Genomic DNA, 10,974 nt, shown 5'->3' with positions numbered 1-10,974 from the left:
AAGTGCTAGTAGCCATAAGGGTGCATCCATCAGAATTCTTCCTTCTACAAGGGCAAGAGGCTGGGTGTGTAATCCCCACACTTTGGGAGGCCAAGGTGGGCGGATCACCTGAGGTCCCGAGTTGGAGACAGGGTGAAGCCGTCTCTACTAAAAATACAAAAACTAGCTGGGTGTGGTGGTGCACACCTTTAGTCCAAGCTAGTAGGGAGACTGAGGCTCGGTAATCTTTTGAAACCAGGAGGTGGAGTTTACAGTGAGCCGAGATCGTGCTACTGCACTCCAGTCTGGGCGACAGAGCAAGACTCTGTCTCAGGAAAAAAAGCGAAAGAAAGAATCCAGTTTGTCTGGTTAAACCAAACCATATAACAGGAAAGCCCAGGTGGGGGTGGAAGCAGGGAGATCACCAGATCAGGCCCAGCTGGACATGGCTCCACTGATGCCCTGACTCAGTTCTTCTGTGTGTGTAACCAGTCTGGCCAACATGGTGAAACCCTGTCTCTACGAAAAATACAAAAATCAGCTGGGCATGGTGGTGTGTGCCTGTAATCCCAGCTACTTGGGAGGCTGAGGCAGGAGAATCTCTTGAAACCAGGAGATGGAGGTTGCGGTGAGCCGAGATTGTGCTACTGCACTCCAGCCTGGGTTACAGAGTGAGTCTCCGTCTCAAAAAAAAAAAAAAAAAAAAAAAAAAGACTATTACCAATGGAGAAAGGGTCCATATTCATTCATTCCTTTTTTTTTTTTTTTTGAGATGGAGTCTGGCTTTTGTTACCCAGGCTGGAATGCAGTGGCATGATCTAGGCTCACTGCAACCTCTGCCTCCTGGGTTCAAGTGAGCACGTCGGGCTAATTTTTGTAGAGACCGGGTTTCACCTTGTTAGCCAGGCTGGTCTTGAACTCCTGGCCCCAGTTGATCCGCTTGCCTTGGCCTCCCAAAGTGCTGCGATTACAGGAGTGAGTGCTTGCCCCACCTCTTGTTTTAGTTTTAAGCTGGGAGAAGTAACAACAGCCTGTGATGGAAATGACCCAGGGAGGGCGGAGAGAGGGCAGAGTTTCGGGATCAGTGTTGGCTTGAAGGGTCGGGATCTTGTGGAGAGGGTGGTCGTGGCTAGAAGCTGGACGGGTTCAGCCTGGTCCCAAGAGGGACGGGAGTGTGGGTGCTACCTCAGCAGGTGCGTGGGGGAGCTGGTGGGAATTTCTACTGATTTCTTCAATCGAAGCGTATTTATTGGGTACCCATTGAGTGCCAGGCTCTTTCTCAGGGCTAGGATAGAGGTTCCTTTTTCTCAGTGGCTTGAGCACCGGGTCAGTAACTGAGTGAGAAGATGGGCGAGGTGAGAGCAAGGAGGAGGAGTAGGGAAAGGACGGGGCGGCGTTAAGGACACAGCAAATAACTGGAATTCCGTAAACACTGGGATGATGCAGGCAACGCCCTTAGCACGGTCCCGGCAGGGGGCGGTGGGAGCCGGCCGACCCCGGTCCCAGCGGGTGACACCGTCCTTTCCCCACTGCAGGACATCGAGCTAACAACTCTCTGAACCTCCGTTTTCTCATGAGTTCAGTGGGGAAAACGGGCTTGTAACCCGTAATACCGGCAGCGGGGAGGCCGGGGAGCGCTGCCTACCTGTTGGCCCCTGGGCCAGGGACAGTCCTCACCCGCCCGGGGAACAGCGAGGGCGCGCCGGCAGGGTGCGGGGACCCAGCAGGGGCGCCGGGGAGCGGGACCCGCGGGGCAGTACGGGCCAGGCGGGGCGGGGCGGTGCTGACCACGCCCCGGGCCGGAGGGGCGGTGCTGCCACCCGCCGGGCTCCCGGCCCTGCCCTCCGGCCGCCGCGCAGCACGCCCGGGCCCCAGCTGTCCATTGCCGGCCGCCGCAGGAGCTAGAGGTACGCGGGGCCGCGCCGAGGGTGCAGCAGGCTGGGGCTCCAGGCGGGTTCCGCGGCTCCCCGTGGGGAGGGGGCGCCTCGGGAGGGCAGGGGCTGCGGGGGGCGCGACGGGCAGAGGGGCTGGGCAGCGACCCCAGCCCGGGCCACCTGTTCTGGAGGCGACATTTGTGCGCGCACGATCCCCGCGCTGCGGTACCGGCCGCTGCCTCCACCCCAACTGCGCCCCGAAGTGGAGCGCGGCGGCTGGACCCGCAGCCCCGGGCCTCGCAGGCATTACGCGCCCGGCCCGGGATCCCTCGAGGGCAGCCCCGCCCGGCCGGGTCCCGGGGCTGGAGAGGGGGCGTCGGGGAGAAGCCGGCTCCCAGGCAAGCTCTGCCCCGCGACCTTGGACGAGTCGCGCTCCTCCTTCGGAGGGGGGGCGCCCGGCGGTGCTCGCCCGGGAGTGGATGCGACTGGGGACGGCGATGGGTAGCGGCCGGCTGGAGGGGGCTCTGCCGGGCTGGAGGCGTTGGCGCCGGCCTTAGGGAGGGCAAGGATTTGAACCTGCACAGAAGCGGGAAGGGCCCTCCCGGTGCGGAAAACGGCCTCGGTACGAGCTGGAGAGCTGGACGCGGGGGCGAGCCGGTGGGAGTCGCCCGGCCTCCGCGCCCGCCTGGGATCCGCAGGCGCCCCTCCCTCCTCTCCAGCTGGGAAAGGTTGAGGGCTGAGCGGGAGCGCAGCTGGGCTTGGGAGCGGCTCTGCTGGGGCACCTGGTCCTGGCGTCCATCCCGCTTCACTGCCGGGGCGAGTCCCCTTCCCTCGGTTTCATAATCTGTCATCTGGGGGGACAAGTTCCCACCTCCTGGATAGCCTCGGCTGAGCCTCTGGCCTTGAGAGGGTTAAAGCGCCGTCTCCCCTGCACCCACCCTGCTTTCCGTCAAGACACCCTCTCTGCGGCTTCCTCTCTTCCCCAACGCAGAGCGATTGGCTGTTCCGCGAAGGCCTCTTGGGGTCACTTACCCTGCATTCAGCGAATAACCCCGAGCACCTGATGTCTCAGGCCAGGTCTGGCGTCCCGCTACGAGCTGCCCAAAGACTTCCCCTTTGTCACCTCCTCCCAAAGAATGGGAGAGCCACCCTTCCCAGGATCCCATAGCAGACGGATAGGCCAGGCCTCCCTGAAAACTTCCCACAGCCCTCTCCAGCCGCAGACCTTCACCAGGACCCGAAACCCAGCTACACTGGGTTTCCACAGCTGAAATCCCCCCAAAGAGGGTCCCCAAATCAAAGGAAAACAAAACATAAACGGAAAGAAAGGGCAAGGAGAGATGGACTCCTCTCTGTCATTAGTTTTTTGTTTGTTTTTGAGGGTCTTGCCCTGTCACCCAGGCTGGAGTGCAGTGGTGTGATCCTAGCTCACTACAGATCAAACTGCTGGGCTCAAGCCACGCTCCCACCCCAGCTTCCCAAGTGGCTGGTTCTGCAGGGACACGCCACTACACCCAATTTTGTTATTAGTTTTGCTTTCAAACATTTTTCTAATGCCTTGGGTGCCTGTCGTTGCTTGTCTCCTGGGACAGCTCAGTCTTAGAGGATAAACTTTGAAATGGACAGCCATCTAAAAAATGTGTTTTGTTTCCTTGTACTAATTGAAGCCCTCTAGCTGCCTAGGGTAATGTGTCCGTTAATTTCCAGTTCCTGTGATGGGCCCGGGGACTCCAGTGTGTGGCAGGGTTGGGAGAACCTCTGTAGGTGGCTTGTGTGGAATACCAGGAGGTTGTGACCTACCACATCTGCCCCAGCCAGCAACTGCCAAGCCCACCCAGCCGTGCGCCAGTGGGTTCGGACCTCCAAGGATGCAGTTCATCTGGGATGCAGGTCCCGGAAGGTGGTGGCAGGTGATAGCTCCGCCACCAGGCCGGCTGTCTGAGTTCTGGGGTGCACCTCCTCCCACTCTCGCCAGCTTCCGGCTTCTTTGGGGACCTCCTAGGTGTGTGTGCTCACAAACTGCTGTTGATCACCCTGCATTTTCCTTCTTTTTTCTTTTCTTTTTTTGTTTTTTTGAGACAGTCTGACTCTGTTGCCCAGGCTGTAGAGCATTGACACACAATCTTCGCCTCCCAGGTTCAAGCCATCCTCCTGCCTCAGCCCTGCTAGTAGCTGGGATTACAGGCACATACCACCATGCCCAGCTAATTTTTGTATTTTTTTTTTAAGATGGGGTTTCACCGTGATGGGCAGGCTGGTCTTGAACTCCTGACCTCAGATGAGCCACCCACCTCAGCCTCCCAAAGTGCTAGGATTACAGGCGTGAGCCACCGCGCCTGGCCAATTTTTGTATTTTTAGTAGAGATGGGGTTTTGCCATGTGGGCCAGGCTGGTCTCGAACTCCAGACCTCAGGTGATCCACCTGCCTCGGCCTCCCAAAGTGCTGGGATTACAGGTGTGAGCCACCGTGCCCGGCCACCCTGTATTTTCGTTGGCTCACTGCATCCTTCCCTTCTGATTGGAAGCTCCTGGAGGGAAGGAGTCTTGTCCAGATCCCAATGCCCAGTGCCAGGCCTGGCACCTAGCAGGTGCTTCCTGAATGCTGTTTGAATGAATTAGCTGAAAGAAGTAGGAAAAACCATTCCTGTTTGCATACTTGTAGATAACTATTGTTAACATTTGCCTTTTTTTGCCAGACTTTTTAAAAACATGTTTTTCCAGTGGGGCAAGGTGGCTCGCGCGTGTAATCCCAGCACTTTGGGAGGCTGAGGTGGGTAGATCACTTGAAGTCAGGAGTTTGAGACCAGCCTAGCCAATATGGTAAAATCCTGCCACCCCTAAAAATACAAAAAATTAACCGGGCGTGGTGGCGGGTGCCTGTAATCCCAGCTACTGGGGAGGCTGAGGCGGGATAATTGCTTGAATCTAGGAGGCAGAGGTTGCAGTGAGCTGAGATAGTGCCTCTGCATTCCAGCCTGGGTGACAGAGCGACTCCATCTCCAAAATTAATAAAAAATAAAACTTAATAAATATGTTTTTCCATATTTGAATATGTTGTCTATATAAAATATTTTTCCATTAGTATAATTTCATGAGCATTCCTCATCTCTCAAACATTTTTTATATTTTTTAATGCTTGCATTTTGCTACATCATGTTGAGTTCTTGGATCTCTTTTTACTTCTAAAAAATATATTTGGCTCTTTTAGACAATGTTACATCGAATTTATACATACATTTGTACATTGCCAGTTATTTCCTGGGAAGTAATTAACCTGGCCATCAGTGCATATGAACTTTTAGAATGGCTGTATATTTGTATACCCAGCTAGATATTTCTTGGTATTTCCTAGAAATGAAATTCCTGGGTCAGAGTATGGGCATCCAGGCACTTTGTGTGTTGCTTATTGGTTGGTTTGAGCTCATCAATAAGGTTTTGACCCTTGTCTGGTCTCTGTGTGACAAAGATCATTCCCCAGTTTATTATTTGGCTCTTATTTGTGGGGGTGTGTGTGCGTGGGTGTGTATGGGGGTGTGTATGTAAGTGAGAGAGAGAGAGGAAGAGCAATTTTTTTATTTTACTTAGTGTGCTTTCTGACGAGGGAGAGGTGGCTGCATTTATGAGCTGATAGGAAGGCCAGAAGAGAGCTCAGCTCGCTCAGGCCCAGGAGAAGGAGGGATAAGTTAGTAGGCTGAGGTCCCTGAGGGCTGAGGAGGTGGGAGGATGCAATGCTGCTCCCGAGGGACCTTTTGAACTGGCGAGGACAGGAGGCAAGAGGGAGGGGCTGGGGGAACACTTGGTGAATTGGCTCTGATCCTCCCCAGAGGGAACTGGAAAGTCAGCAGAGGGGAGGGCTCCAGTCCCTTGGTGCTTCCTCCCTGGGAAGGAGCAAGTATGAACACTCCCACTGATGGACTACGCCGGGAGGGGAGAGTGTGGCTCAGGGTGAGTCCAGGCAGGGCCCGTTCAAAGCAGGCTGGCCACATACCTACCACATGCCCCTGGTGACTGCTCTTCTCCCCGAAGCTCCCTGTCTTGTAGTTATCAGGAAGTGGCGCTTCTTTGAGTAAAGTGTCCTTTTCTCTCCCATCTGCCGCCTTTGTCTTCCCTCTGGACAGATCCTGGGGGTGCAGGTGCTTCCAGCTGCACAGAGTTGGCCACAGGACTGGGGGAGCCCCCTTCCATTCCAGGTGGGTGTCCACATACCCTCCCCTGTGCCCACACTCTCGCCCACCACAAGCCTACTCCAGCAGGAGCACCACAGCCTCCTGGGGTCATGCCCGTGCAGAGTGTGAGCTGGCAGACAGGGAGCCAGGTGGGCAGCACATGAGGGCAAAACAGGAAGAGTGTCTCTCTTCACCTTCACTGTTTGAAAGTCATTGTCCCAGGACCCAGAGAGCCCCAACAGTCTGTGGCCATCACTGGCTCCTTTCCCTTGAGTTGGGGGTGGGCCTCTATCCACTGAGCCCACATGAGGTGCCAGACACTGTTACCTGACCTTACCAGACCCTCTCAGCCACCATGTTCTTTTATTCCTTTTTTTTTTTTTTCTTGAGATGCTTTACTCTGGTTGCCCAGGCAGCAGGGCAGTGGTGTGATCTCAGCTCACTGAAACCTCCGCCTCCCAGGTTTAAGCGATCTTCTGCCCCACCCTCCCGAGTAGCTGGAATTACAGGCATTTGCCACTACGCCCAACTAATTTTGTATTTTTAGTAGAGACAGGGTTTCTCGAACTCCTGACCTTGTGATCTGCCCGCCTTATCCTCCCAAAGTGATGGGATTACAGGCATGAGCCACCACACCTGGCCCACCTGATGTATTTCTTTATTTCTTTTCTTTCTCTCTCTTTCACTTTCTTCCTTTCTTTCCTTTTTTTGACAGGACCTTGCTCTGTTGCCCAAGCTGGTATGCAGTGACGAATCAGTCTCCTGGGCTCAAACCATCCTCCCACCTCGGCCTCCCGAGTAGCTGTGACTACAAGCACATGCGTGCTAATTTTTATATTTCTTGAAGAAACGGGATTTTGCTATGTTGCCTAGGCTGGTCTCAAACTCCTGGGCTCAAGCGATGGTCCTACCTCGGCCTTCCAAAATGCTGGAATTACAGGAGGGAGCCACCATGCCTGCTCTCTCTCTCTTTTTTTTTTTTTTTTGAGACAGGGTTTTGCTCTGTTGCCCACTACAGTCTCCCGGCTCACATAATCCTCCCGCCTCAGCTTCCTGAGTAGTCGGAACTACCATGCCAGGCTAGTTGTTTTATTGTTATTTTTTGTAGAGATGAGGTCTCCCTACCTTGCCTAGGCTGGTATTGAACTCTTGGACTCAAGATCCTCCTGCCTCAGCCTCCCAAAGTCCTGAGATTACAGGCGTGAGCCACCTCGCCCAGCCACCACCTGATATATTTCTTGTTTTGTTTTGTTTTTTGAGACAGCATTTTGTTCTTGTTGCCCAGGCTGGAGCACAATTGCCCGATCTCTGCTCACTGCAACCTCCGCCTCCCAGGCTGAAGCGATTCTCCTGCCTCAGCCTCCTGAATAGCTGGGATTATAGGTGCCCGCCACCATGCCTGGCTAATTTTTTTTTTTTTTTTTTTTTCCCATTTATTTATTTTATTGCATTTTACATTTTGGGGTACATGTGAAGAACATGCAAAATTGTTGCATAGGAACACACGTGGCAGTGTGATTTGCTGCCTTCCTCCCCATCACCTACATCTGGCATTTCTCCCCTTGCTATCTCTCCCCAGCTTCCCACCCCCCACCCTCCCTCCCCTATTTCCCCCCAACTGACCCCAGTGTGTAGTGCTCCCCTCCCTGCTTCCATGTGTTCTCATTGTTCAACACCCGCCTATGAGTGAGAACATGCGGTGTTTGATCTTCTGCTCTTCTGTCAGTTTGCTGAGAATGATGGTTTCCAGGTTCATCCATGTCCCTACAAAGGACCCAAACTCATCGTTTCTGATGGCTGCATAATATTCCATGGTGTATATGTGCCACATTTTCCCTATCCAGTCTATCGTCGATTAATTTTTGTATTTTTAGTAAAGATAGGGTTTCGCCATGTTGGCCAGGCTGGTCTTGAACTCCTGACCTCAGGTGTCCTAAAGTTCCTCGGCCTCCCAGAGGGGCTGGGATTACAGGCGTGAGCCACCACGCCCAGCCAGCACCTGATGTATTTCTTCACTAATTTTCCCCTACTAGAATGTCAGCTCCATGAAGCCAAAGACTATCCATCTCTTCCCTGCTGTGTATATTCCCTGACCTTGGAGCAGGGCACCACTGCATCAGCGTCCAGGCCCTTGTTGGATGACAGTCGAGGTGCTAAGTAAGGGCAGTGCTGGGGATGTGTCCGGTTTCCTTACGGGATGACTTCTTGCACCAAGTTGAGCAGGAACTCTCATCTGTGAATTGTCACTCTCCTGACTTCATTGTCTATATTCTGCACCCTTGGCCTTGACCTGACGGGGCAGGGGGCAAGGAGCCGCTCTGAGAGGCCAGTGATGACTGCTCCTGATGGAATGGGCAGAGGCGGTGCCAAGAGACCAGGTTAGGAAGATCTGTCTAGAAGGGTCCTAAGAGATTCTCTTTTCTAAGCTCTTTATTTTACAGATGAAGAATTGAGGCTCAGAATTGAGAGGAAGGCCACAGAGCAGGTATGTATGTAGAAGAGAGAAGACAGGCCCCTCCTTAGGCTGTATTCAGTTAGCAAAGAAGGTTAATTATAAGAACACCCAGTACTGGTGATGCTGGGGTCGGGGGAGGATGAGCACTCTCTTTTGCTACTTTTTGTTTGTTTGTTTGAGACAGAGTCTCACTCTGTCACCCAGGCTGGAGTGCAGTGGCGTGATCTTAGCTCACTGCAACCTCTGCCTCCTGGGTTCAAGGGATTCTCCTGCCTCAGCCTCCCAGGTAGCTGGGATTACAGGCATCCACCACCACACCCAGCTAATTTTTGTATTTGTATTTGTATTTTTTTTGAGACAGAGTCTTACTCTGTCACCAGGCACCAGGCTGGAGTGCAGTGGCACAATCTCAGCTCACTGCAACCTCCGCCTCTCAGGTTCAGGCAATTCTCCTGCCTCAGCCTCCTGAGTAGCTGGGACTACAGACACATGCCACCATGCCCAGCTAATTTTTGTATTTTTAGTAGAGACGGGGTTTCACCATGTTGGTCAGGATGGTCTCGATCTCTTGACCTCGTGATCCACCCACCTCGGCCTCCCAAAGTGCTGGGATTACAGGATTGAGCTACCTTGCCCGGCCTAATTTTTGTATTTTTACTAGAGATGGGGTTTCACCATGTTGGCCAGCCTGGTCTCGAATTTCTGATGTCAAGTGATCCACCCGCCTCGGCCTCCCAAAGTGCTGGGATTACATAGGCATGAGCCACCACACCTGGCCTTGCTACTTGTTATTTTTAATCTTTAAGACAGTAAAACAAAACAAAACAGACAGTAAAACAGGTGAAAGCGAAGCAACATGGGAACTTTCTTTCAAAGAGAATTAAATCAGGACTCTTATAACTCAGGCTGAAGTTTCTAGATGCCCTTTCTATGGGCATTGCGTTTGCCAGGCAAGATGACCCTGAAGAGCATTCCCTGCCACTTGCATCTCTGGGATCTCTGTGCATAGCAGGTGACCAAGCCAGAAAACTTATCCCCATCCAGCTAGCCTGGCACCACAGGATATCTCCACGAAATGTGTGTCTGTGTGTGCATGCGTGCGTGTGTGTGTGTGTCCATCCAGAGTGAAGGTGTAGGAGCCCAGGTTCAAGGTGACTTAGTATTTTCTGAAACCCGCCGGGGGTTCTGGGAATTTTCGCTCTGCCCCTGGGAAGCCAGCCCCACCCAGCCAGATCCAGTCTCCTGTGCAGAGCTAGAGTGACCCTGGGAGGGAGGGATGACCTCCTGGAAGGAAGAAAGGCACTCTTGGGACTGGCAAGTAGTCAGGTACTTTACCATGAAGAGTTAAAGGCATGTGACTTTTGTACCTTCAGTTGGTGAGGCAGCTGTAACTTGCATCTGCATAGAGTTTATAGTTCGCAAAGGGCATTCCCCAGGATTAGCTATCACATATGATCCTGGCTTTGTGGGCAAGACTGGTATCATTTACTGATCCCTTCAAAAAATACATATTGAGTCTGCCAGGCATGGTGGCTTGTGCCTGTAATCCTAGCACTTTGGAAGGCCAAGGTGGGTGGATCACTTGAGGTCAGGAGTTTGAGACCAGCCCAGCCAACATGGTGAAACTAAAAATACAAAAATTAGCTGGCATGGTGATGTGTGTCTGTAGTCCCAGCTATTCAAGAGGCTGAGGCAGGACAATCTCTTGAACCCAGGAAGTAGAGGTTGTAGTGAGCTGAGATCATGCTACTGCATTCTAGCCTGGGCAACAGAACGAGACTTGGGGGTGGAAAAAAAGAAAAAACAAAATACAAAAAATATGTATTGAGCACTTACTATGTGGTAGGGTCTGTGCTGGCCGCAGGGGAGGTGACAATGAGTAAAAGCAGCATTGGTCTTTGCCCATGTCCATGCTATCATTATGTCATTGTTTATTTAATCAGCCTCTTCAAGAAAGACCTTGGGTTCTTTCTAATCTTTTGCAACTGCAAACAAATCTGTGACCTTGTGCAAAGTCATTCATCGTAGGAAAAAGCCCCAGAGTGAGATTGCATGCTGAAAGGGTCCATACCCATGTAGTTTTGATAGATCTTGTTAAATTGCCCTCTGCAGCCTCTCAGCACGGTTTGCATGCCCACTGGCAGTGTATGAACGGTTGCCTGCTTGCTCACAGCCTTGCCAAAAGAATGTGTCTGTTAAGTGTTTTGGATTTTTGCTAATCAGATAAATGAGAGATGCTATCTGAGCATGTCAATTTGCATTTCTCTTACTTATAAAAAGATCCTTGCTCTTGGTTACTTGTTTAGAGGTCATAGTCTGTATGTGTGTGAATTGTTTTTGGCCCATTATCTTTTGGGATGTTGATCTTCTTCTTGATTTCTGGGAGCTCTTTATATATTAGAAAAATTTGACTTATGTGATGTGAGCTGCATTTAGGAGGTCCCAGGTTGTCACTTCTGTTTTGACTTTCTTCTTCTTCTTCTTTTTTTTTTTTTTTTTT

General features: G+C 52.3%; 1 protein-coding gene and 1 long non-coding RNA gene across 4 annotated transcripts in view; one reads left to right on the top strand and one right to left on the bottom strand.

Annotated features, from left to right (window-relative positions):
- The first annotated feature begins 946 nt into the window (after window positions 1-946).
- The window catches only part of A4GALT (alpha 1,4-galactosyltransferase (P blood group)), a 34,054-nt gene continuing 24,026 nt past the window's right edge, over window positions 947-10,974 (top strand). The window contains exons 1-3 of one of the 3 annotated variants that reach the window (XR_004263802.1): window positions 947-1,886; window positions 5,972-6,043; window positions 6,735-6,789. The gene's annotated coding sequence lies outside the window, so the exon portion shown is untranslated. Of the gene's footprint in view, window positions 1,887-5,971; window positions 6,432-6,734; window positions 6,790-10,974 lie in introns of those variants that run through there. The other 2 variants (XR_004263801.1, XM_032261363.1) reach the window with 2 other exon arrangements.
- Window positions 5,407-6,460, bottom strand: LOC116538846. Its single transcript, XR_004263803.1, has 2 exons — window positions 6,357-6,460; window positions 5,407-5,974 (listed from the first exon to the last, which is right to left on the bottom strand). It is a non-coding gene; the product is annotated as an uncharacterized LOC116538846 (long non-coding RNA).

Source organism: Sapajus apella, unplaced genomic scaffold, assembly GCF_009761245.1.
Source record: "Sapajus apella isolate SASKATOON/1434 unplaced genomic scaffold, GSC_monkey_1.0 scaffold123, whole genome shotgun sequence".
Lineage (NCBI taxonomy): Eukaryota > Metazoa > Chordata > Mammalia > Primates > Cebidae > Sapajus > Sapajus apella.
The sequence above is the reverse complement of the archived record's forward strand: the minus strand, read 5'-3'. Positions and strand labels throughout refer to the sequence as shown.